Here is a 10,463-nt window from a genome sequence, read left to right as displayed (position 1 = left end):
ATTTGCTGCCAACAAACAAAGGAGGAACATTCATAGGATACATATATGCATTTCCATAGGAAGGAACACAGGGGTCACCCGACCCATACAGTTTCGAAAACCCGCAGGGCAGAGTCCATTAGATTTCAAAGTCTGAGAATTATTTCTCTTCAGGGTTTTAGAAAGCAGCAGTCCCACCCTTTCCAAGAGCCTACGCAGAGGCCTACCTCTCTTTGAATGCAACCTTGGGGGACATTGGGGAGACCACCTTTTCTAGGCTCCACCCTCTCCAAATATTGGGGCTGCACCGGGGCTCTCTGCCATCTCTGGGGCACACGCTCAACCCCTCCATGTGGCGGCAGCCAGGCTGTCCCCAAACCCCAAGGAATGTGCTTCACCCTCTCCAAGGCCTGAGGCAGCATGACTCTTCCACTGCAACGAGGTGGAAGGCCCACCCTCTACCTTTGGGGCAAACTCACCTTCAATACGGGCTTGGGTGGGTCCGCTCTCCTGACCTGAGGCTTCTTGACTTCAGACCTCAGGCTCCATGGGTTTACCTCTGAAGTTATTTTCCTCCAATGTGTCCTTTCTCTGAACCCCCCAGTCCAGACTGGCAGTGGCTCTGTTTATACATGTCCCACAGCACTCTCCTTGGCTTTCTATGGATCATGCCCATCAGACATAAGGAGTTTCCACAAATCCTTCCTGGATAACTCCATGTTCGATTCTGCCTTTCTCTGAAATGGCTGGCTGGTTCCACATTTGGTTAAATCCTCACACAGGGCACTGTTCTCTGAGGTCTCCATTTCTGGAGCCCCAGAATTTTCCAGAACTTCAATTTCTGTTTCTTTTTTATCCAGGAGTTCAGTTCTCAGCTTATCTCTTTCCTGTAGCATTTCACTATAAGCTGCGAGGAGAAACCAGGCTGCACGTTCAACATTTAATTTGGAGCTCTCTTCTGCTAAATATCCAAGTTTATGGCTTTTAAACTCTGCCTTCCAGTGAAAGCCGCCAGGCAACTTTGCCAGATTATCTGAAGTTTTAAAACAAGGCTCACTTTCCTTTCAGTTTGCAATAATACATGCCTCATCTCTGCCTAAAGCCTGGTCAGAGGTATCTTTAGAGTGTACATTTCTACCAACAGTCTCTTCAAAGCGTGCCAGGCCTTCTCTATCAAGCTTCTCACAACTCCTCCAGATTCTTCCCCTTATCCATTTAAAAAGCTGTTCCAACATGTTTGGTATTTGCAAACTGCAGCAGCACCCCAATCTCTGGTACCAAAATCTGTTCTAGTTTGCTAGCTGCCAAAATGCAAAATACCAGAAACAGAATGGCATTTAAAAAGGGGAATTTAATAAATTACTAGTTTACAGTTCTAAGGCCGAGAAAATGTCCCAATTAAAACAAGTCTATAGAAATGTCCAATCAAAGGCATCCAGGGAAAGATACCTTGGTCAAGAAGGCTGATGAAGTTCACGGTTTCTCTCTCAAGTGGAAGGGCACAGGTGAATACAGTCAGGGTCCCTCTTTCATCTGGAAGGGCACATGGTGAACACGGCGTCATCTGCTAGCTTCTCCCGGCTTCCTGCTTCATGAAGCTCCCCAGGAGACATTTTCCTTCTTCATCTCCAAAGGTTGCTGGCTGGTAGACTCTGCTTCTCATGGCTATGTCGTTCTACTCTGCTCTCTCTGAATCTCCCGTACTCCCAAATGTTTCCTTTTTTATAGGACTCCAATAAACCAATCAAGACCCACTCAAATGGGTGTGGACATGTCATCACCTAATCCAGTTTAACAACCACTCTTGACTAAACCACATCATCCAGGGAGATGATCTGATTACAGTTTCAAACATACAGTATTGAATAGGGATTATTCTACCTTTATGAAATGGGATTTTGATTAAAACATGGCTTTTCTAGGGGGCATACATCCTTTTAAACCAGCACCCCCAATATACCCAAGATATTATTACTTCAACATGAAATCAAAATAAAATTATTGTTGAGATGTTTTACACTCGTTTCATGATAATAAGTCTTTGAAAGCTACAGTGTATCTCAATGCAAACTAGTCAAATTTCAAGTGCTGGGTAGCCTGAAGCGGTTAGCTACCACACTGGAGGGAGCTAAACCATCACCCTTGGTCTCTGTTTTTGTATGCTGTATGGTGGGGGTCACATTTCATTCTTTTTCCATGTGAGTATCCTGTTATTGCAGCATCACTTGTTGAATTTTCATTTGTTTTTTCTTTCTTTCTATGCTTGTTTGAGGAAGTGCAGGGGCCAGGAATCCAACCGGGGTCTCCCCGCATGGCAGGCAAAAGTTCTACCACTGAACTACTCTTGCACTACTAACATGTTCTTTTTAAACCACCACCCTTATTGTCAGGTACTTTCTTCCAAAAAGTTTGAATACAGTCAATCAAGTTTCAGCAGATTTGCCAGCCTCTATTCTGATGGACACAACTGGTGCCAGTGGTATATTTTCTTAATCTAAAAATGATGTCTATAAATATCACCTAAGAAAAACTCATAATTCATTATTTTCAATATTACCTATAATTTATTAAAATGTTTGTTCCAGCGAGAACTATGTATAAAGTTACCATGTGTATATAATACAATATGTAATTCAGTATGTGTGCATGAAGTAGGAAATTGGACTCTAGGACACCTCTATCAGCCTGAGGATAAATTTCTTTTCCGGTCCCTCTTTCAAGCTTTATTTCCAATCCTCACTCCTCTCTGAACACACGTACTTGGAGATGTCTGTGTCTTTGTACCTGCAGTTCCTTCTGCCTGGGACGCCTTCCCTCCCCAGCTCTGCCCAGTGAACTCATCCTTCAGTACCCAGTCCAGAAGACACTGGCCTTCCCACCCCAGTGGCCAGCCTGCTACCCCTCCCCTCTGTTGCCATGTGCTCAGTCTAGCCTTCACGGAAACACAGGCCACCTGACAACAGGAGGTGGTTATGGGAGTCTCTTCCCTTGCGGTGTATGAAGACAAGGAAGAACTGCCTCGGACCCTGAGATCCCAGAGCCGATGAAGGCATTAATTCCTGCTCCTGCACCTTCTCCTCCTCCTCCTCTTTCTTTCTTCTCAGGCCAAAAGGAACCCCATCTTCTCTCCTCTCCGTCTTCAAGGCAGAAAAAATAATTTTCACCGAATTGATTGGTTTTCTTTCAATGCCTCTGGTCTAGCTTCAGAAGGTCTTTCCAGGCAATTCATTACTTTCTAAAAAATTAATTGAAATGATTTAATTTTTTTTAATGAATCCTTTTGACAAGGAAATCAGTGCTTATTTTATAATAGAAAAAAAAAGGAAACTTTGTCACATATTTTAAATTAGACCAATAGTGGGATCCTTAATATTTATTCAACAAGCCCATTTTTATAGAACTGAAGGTTGGTTTGTTTCTGGAAAACAATATGAGCTCTTACTAATTTGTGTTATCAGTGCTCCTTCTTAATAGCCTTTCTGAAGTTTGCTAAGTTCTAAGCACAACCTTCCCTTCCTGGGCTGGACCTGGGCCTTTTGGCCTCAGACTCATCACTTGCTTTGCTTTGCTCTGCTCTGTAGCACAGATATTGGCCTTTAAAGTCTCCATTTTCCATTTTCTTTCTTTTTAAAAAATTTCTTGTGGTGGCAACATCTTTACAACATAATAGCCCCCATTTTCACCACTTTCACACATACAACTCAGTGGTTTTGAATACATTCAGAACGTGGTGCTGCCATCACTACCACCTGTTACCAAAACTTTCCTGCTACCCGAACAGAAACTCTGTCCCCATTCCCCCCTACACATGCCCTAATCCCCCAACCCTGGTAACTTCTAATCTACTTGTGACTTTGAATTTGCATCTCCTAGTTATTTCATATAAGTGAAGTCCTACGATATTAGTCCTTTGGGTCTGGTTTATTTCACTGAACATATCTTTAAAGCTCATTTGTGTTGCAGCACAAATTCTGTTGTATCATATTCTGTTGTATCAGAATTTCCCTTTTACTGCCGAATAATATTCCATTGTATGATATACCATATTTTGTTTATCCATTCGTCTGTTGATGAACACTCAGATTGTTTTTACTTTTTGGTTACTGTGAATAATGTTGCTATGAACGTTCGCAGACAAGTATCTGTTTGAATGCATGTTTTTAGGTCTTTTGGGAATATACCTAGGCGTGGAATTGCCAGCTGAGCCCTGTTCCCAGTTCATTAGTTTCGACACTAAAAGAATTTAGAAAGGAGAGGGTCAGCAAGAATAAGCAGTAAAGTTTATTAAAGAGAGAGACAGAGTACACGTTAAGGAGAAAATGCAGATATATTGAAGGGAGAAACACGCACTGAGTGGGAGTGGGTTAGCTTGCTTTATAGGAAGGTTTTGGCTAGTGGCAGTTTTCCATAGTGACTTTGAAATACTAGGGCACATGGTTTGCATTAACCAGGTGCTTACAGGGCTAGCATTGTTTCAGGAAGACATAACTATTGATGCCTGTGGCCAGCCAGTCATGTATCCAAAATTTGTCTTTGAGCAAATGTTTAACAGTCTTTACGACCCCAGGCTTTCGGTTATTAACTAAGAGTTTGTTTGGGGCCCATGATTTTACGAACTTTTATGGTTTGGGGAAGTTTCGGTGGTTTGGGGAGGTTTGGGGGCTTTAGGGGAAATTTTTGTCCCTTAAAGTTTGCAGCTGAAGTTTACAGTTTGCATGAATTTCTTTGGAGCTAGGTTAAGGAACAAGGGACTTGCAGTTGTCCATTAACTCCTTTAAGAGAAGGATAGGAAACTAGGGATTTGCAGTTTTCTGTTAACTCTTTCAGAGCTGGATAGGAAACCAGGGACTTGCAATTGTCCTGCTTTAATATGGCAATTCTTGTTCTACCTTTTGAGATGTTGCCAAAGTGTTTTCCATAGGGCAGGATGGAGAAGGGCAGGGAGTGGATCCAGAGGGGTAAATGGAAGATAGCAGACAAAAACATTCACACAGTGTCCCCTGTTTGGCTTCTCAGTAGCCAAAGGACACCATTGAACCTATGTTTGAAGGATTTCTATGGCCCCATGTGGAAAAAAGATTGTGTTATTATTATTGTTTCTTATCATTTTGCAACAATATACCTTTAAGAGAGATTGTGCCAGGAGCCTGTTTTTGTAATTATAGTTCTAGTGAAACCTAATCTGCTCATGTGTTGACATATTATCAAAGGTCTTCAAACTTCAAGGGCAGAGTTGAGTTGTTAAAACAGAGATCATATGGCCCCAAAAGCCTAAAATATTTACGTTCTTGTCTTTTACAAAAAAATTTGGTCAACTGCTCTGTTATGCCCAATACATCAGGCAGGACCAGCTACATAATTCGTAAGTCTTCAAAAATGAAAATGTGGCTCCCCTTGTTAAAAAGTCATTAAGAATTTCAAACAGCAACAGCCAAACTCAAGGCCCTTCTAAGCAAGGTGTCCTGTGTGGCTGCACAGGTCAAATTCCCAGAAAGCTGGCCCTTTTGCCAAGAAGAACCTTGAGAACTATGCCTGGTGCATGGACATACAAAGCATGATCTGGGCACAGAATGTGTCAGCAGAAGTTATCGATCAATTGCTGTGTTTCTGTGTGTCTTCAGCGGATGCCTTCTAATCTATGTTATTTATGTCGTTGTGATAGTTTGAAGCTATACGGACCTCAAAGTTAATCTGTTCTGTGGGTGTGCACCCATTGTAAGTAGGATCTTTTGGTGAGAAGGATCTTAAATTACGATGTGACCCACTTTATGCAGGGTGGGTTTTAATCCTCCCACCTGGAGTCCTTTATAAGAATGAAATTCAGACAGAGAAAACCATAAAAACAGAAAAAGAAAAAGAGAAGCCAAGGAATCAAGAAGCTGAAATCAATGAAACCCAGAAGAGAAGGGAGAGACACCATCATGAGCTTGCCATGTGACAGAGGAGACCACGTTGCCGGCTGCCAGTCTTTGGGAAGAAAGCATTGCCCTCGTGGTGCCTTGATTTGAATATTTTCGTGGCCTCAGAACTGTAAACTACTAAAGTCCCATTGTAAAATCCAACCCAATTTATGGTATCTGCATTTTGGCAGCCTAGCAGACTAAAACACATGTCTTAGGTTTTCAGTACATATCTGTGATGAGTGAATTGTAACAATTTCTTGCAACGGTTATTCATCAGTTTTTCAGAGAGTTTTATTTTTTGCCATCTGCTTTAATCCATGGGTACATTATACCTTGTGCCTTCTCTTAGAGCTTTGTCAATGCATTATAATTTTTTTTGTAATACACTCAAGTAAGTTTAGCAAACACTGAGTTAGAATCTCCTTTCATTAATTGCAGGGTTGAGGTTGGATACTGTCATCATCTTGACAATACCAAAGGGGATAAAGTAAAATTGGAAAATTTCAGCTCCCCCAAAATCTAATTCCCCAGAGAGTTTGCTACAGGATAATATGTGAGTTCTGGAAACCTCAAATTCTGCAGAATCGCATGCACTAAAAATCACAGAGCTGCTAGAGGAAATAGTGTAAGGGCAGTCCACTCAAAATCTGTGCTTTGTGGTTAGAGGACTAACTGTAAAAGTAATAATACCTGGGAAGACAAACAGCCCAGTCAGGTAGCCCCACCTGTGGCTAGAGACAGCCTTAGGGGATGTTAAAAATACACAAAATAATGGGGTGGAAATGCTGGTTCAGGGGCCTAAAGGAGATGAAGCTGAGCTCCTGGCAAGAAAACTGATGCAAACTGCCAGGAGCAGAGAGCTACCTTCCTCCCCAGAGGCTGGGATGTGCCTCTCTGCAGAGGGAGCCCCTATACACTATTCTTCAAATGTTCTTGAAAGCAAGCCAAAAGGACAGATTCCTGTTCTTGCAGCAGCCAAGCCAAAAGTTATAACGCAACTGCCCCTATTTTCCGTCCCATTGCTCAGAAAATAAAAGTGTTTGAACTAACACAACTTCCGGGTTCTACTGTCATCATTTCCTTAATTACCAATCTACTTGGTGTTACAAAAACACATTGAAGTGGAACAGGCTGTTTTATCAAGAGCTTAATATATTAGGGTTTAATATGTATCCCTCCAGCTTTTTCCTATATCCATCTATACAACATATAGCGAGAGGCATACAGAGCTACATGTGTATTTTTTTCCTTGCACACGTTATACTACAGAGATTGTTCCATGATCTTCTCTTTAAAGAATATCTTTCTGACCCAATGTGTGTAAATCTTCCTACAAACTTTGTTCCTTTGTACAAAGGTTTGATCAGCGCCAGTGATTTTTTTTTTCAGTGCCAGTGATTTTTTTAACCTAAAAAGAATTGTAGAAAAAATCATTCATATAGGTAGCTATATATGATTCTTTATACATATAAATCATTCATATATAATTCATTATATATTTTTTATGTACAAATAATTCTTTTTAGATGAATACAATGGCTGTATGGTATTTCATTTATTTTGCCATTCATGGAGGTTTGAGAGGAGCACAAACTAAGGAGTTAGGATTTGATGTAATAGGCAGCAGGGAGGCATGGTGAGTTTGGGGCAGGTAAGTGGACCCAGGAGTGAGAGCATCTCATGACAGCAAGATTGCTTTAGGGATGATTTTCACCATCCTATATTTCTTCAATTATAGACGGTTTGAAACTAGGAAACAGAAAAAAGAGACACTAGTAATTCCACTACCTTAATATATAACTACTTCTATCCTTCTGGGGTACTCCCCATCAATCTTTTTGAGATGAACATGTGTTCATATGTTTAAAAAAAAATTAGAAGTATGCTTCTTTACAAAAGATCCAACTGGTAAGAATTACTAGGCTTTTGGGATTTCATGCATCATGCTGGTACATATAGGATGGTCAGAAAAAGTTTCTTCATTGCATGTCCCTCACATTGCTTCCAGGTAGGGGAGGTGTTTGGTCTGAGATAGCCAGGGTTCAAAACCAGGTTCTACCACTTATGAATTGTGTGATCTGGAGCAAGTCGCTCACTAAACTTTCCGAGTTCAGTCTCTTTCAGTGTAAAAATGGGCATTTGAGAATATTTACCTCCCAGAGTTTGGGGAGTGGTGATAGTTAGACATCCATGGAATTGAATTTTGTGTTGGCCATCATTATTTTGACAAGAGGGTGAAAATGGCCATTTCTGCTTTTACATTTAGTAGCACAGGCAGGCTTTGTTAGTTGTTAGCCCCCTTCCATCATTAATATTTGCTAGGACCCAACACTTCCCAAATGCTTTCTGGCGATTTGGAAATTTGACTATCGTTTTTCTACAATCCTGTTATTTTCATATTCCTGTTTCCCTTATCCAAGGTGATGTAACACTCGGCCATCTGCTTCCCCTTCATCCAAAAGCCACCTCAAGTCAGTTTTTATTCTGAGAAGCCATTTCCAGGACCCAGCGGGGAGGATCCCCTGAGAGGTGGTGGCATGCTGGGGCAATGGTCCAAACACCGTGCCAACTAGTGTGACCTCCAAATCCTTTTAGCACAAAAGATGGCATAGAATCAGCCTTCCTTTGTCTCCTTGGCATGGGACGAAGGGATCATTTCAGTTATGACATATATAGCAGTCCACTGAAGAGACCAGCCAGTCCTACCTAGTTCAGCAAGAAGCTGTAAAGTGAATCATTTACCCTCCTTACTTGCCAGGAGCTGTAATGATTTCAGTGCACAGACTATTCATACAAATCGATAAATTAAGTTGATTGCTGATTAAAATAAATTAGAGGGGCTGCATGGAGACAGACAACCATGTGTGAGTTGAAGTTTCATCTCTACTGTTTACTAGCTGTATCACCTTGGTCAGGTCGCGTCCTCTATAAACCACTGCTTTATTGCCTGTAAAATGGGAATAAGAAGAGTAACTAATTTTTGTGCTCATCACAAGGACTAAGTGAGCAATGAGCTAGTTATGTAAAGTACTTAGCACAGTGCCTAGCAAGTAATAATGTTAGCGATTATTAGTAGTAGTATAAATTTTATTATTATTATTACTACTATTACTATCAGGAGATTGGTTTGGGTGACTTCCTAGAAGTGGCAACAAATACTGAAGGCACCATTCTCCTTTACCCTGACTTTAATTTCATCTGACACCTCCCCTTCCCAACCCCTCCATATCCCAATTCTAGGGGCTGCTGTCCTTAGGCAAGATATTTAAGGAGGATGAAGTTGGAGAAAGATTCTGGGTAAGACCCAAGAAGCCACAGATTAAAATGTGGCTACAAGGGATACCTGGATGGTTTAGTGGTAGAATGCTTGCCTTCTGTGATTGGACACTTCTATAGACTTGCTTTAATTGGGACATTTTCTTGGCCTTAGAACTGTAAACTTGCAACTTATTAAATTCCCCTTGTTAAAAGCCATTCCATTTCTGGTGTATTACATTCCAGCAGCTAGCAAACTAGAACACATGGTAACTGTACAAACCATCATCTGCTGGGACTTGCTGCTGCTGGAGATTGTCTGCATTTTGTTTACCTATGTATGAAAATGGTTTAATCAGAAATAAAGGAGCTGGCTCCTCAGACCCACGTGTAAATTCTTCTGTACTGCAGCACAAACTTGGGGGAATCCCACACCCCTGATTTCTAACCCAGTCATTCTCTACTTTAGAAGCCACAAAAAGTTTCTGATGAGCCTCCTGACCGTCCTGTTTTATTGTTTGCAGAATGCGTGAGCCACTGGGCAAGCACACCTTGTGCCCTGATTCATAGAAGCTTGGGCTCTGCGTCCAGCTGAGGCAGCCTGCGCGGAGATTTCAAATGTGTCATGAGGTTTCCGAGCCAAATTCCTCCTGCACCAATCTGAAAACTTGCTATAAAAATAGCCCCTACTGAGGGAGACTGACCTGCGACAAAGGTTTTCTTGTGGGGAGCAGGAATAAGAAAGCTTCTTTTAAAGAAAAATCAGCTTTAATATTTCTCTGATGTGGATTTGCTTTTAAGATTTTATTTTTAAATCACTCTTGCATTTGAGTTTCCTTTTTGAGAAGGAGGTTTCTCAATACTTGACACCTAATTGGAATTAATCCTGGGCCAGATCTGGGGATTAAAGAAAACGAAAGGGAGAGTAGTATCTTTTGTTTACTCAGAAATACATTTAAATATCTATCGAGGAAGTTTGGAGGATCTATCTAGGAAAATCCTGGTGGTGAAAGACTCGGGGGTTGGCCTGTGTTCAAATTCTGTGTCCAGTTTTTCAGAAGTTATGAGTCAGACCACTCAAGTTTTTGAGGCTCTGAGTACCTTAAAAATGTAAGAAACACCAAACAGGGCACAACATTTGTGGTACAGTTTGAGTTTCCTTTTAACAAACGAAACTTTTTTTTTTTTTTGCCTTTTCTTTCTTTAATTTCTTTTTATTAGAGCAATTGCAGGGGTACAGAAAAATCAAGCAGAAAGTACAGTTTGCATTCCTCCCCTAATCCCCCAGCGTTTTTTTTTTTTTTTTTTTTTTTTAACACGGGCAGG

The sequence above is a fragment of the Tamandua tetradactyla genome, chromosome 23, assembly GCF_023851605.1.
Source record: "Tamandua tetradactyla isolate mTamTet1 chromosome 23, mTamTet1.pri, whole genome shotgun sequence".
Lineage (NCBI taxonomy): Eukaryota > Metazoa > Chordata > Mammalia > Pilosa > Myrmecophagidae > Tamandua > Tamandua tetradactyla.
This window is presented reverse-complemented; position numbering follows the sequence as displayed.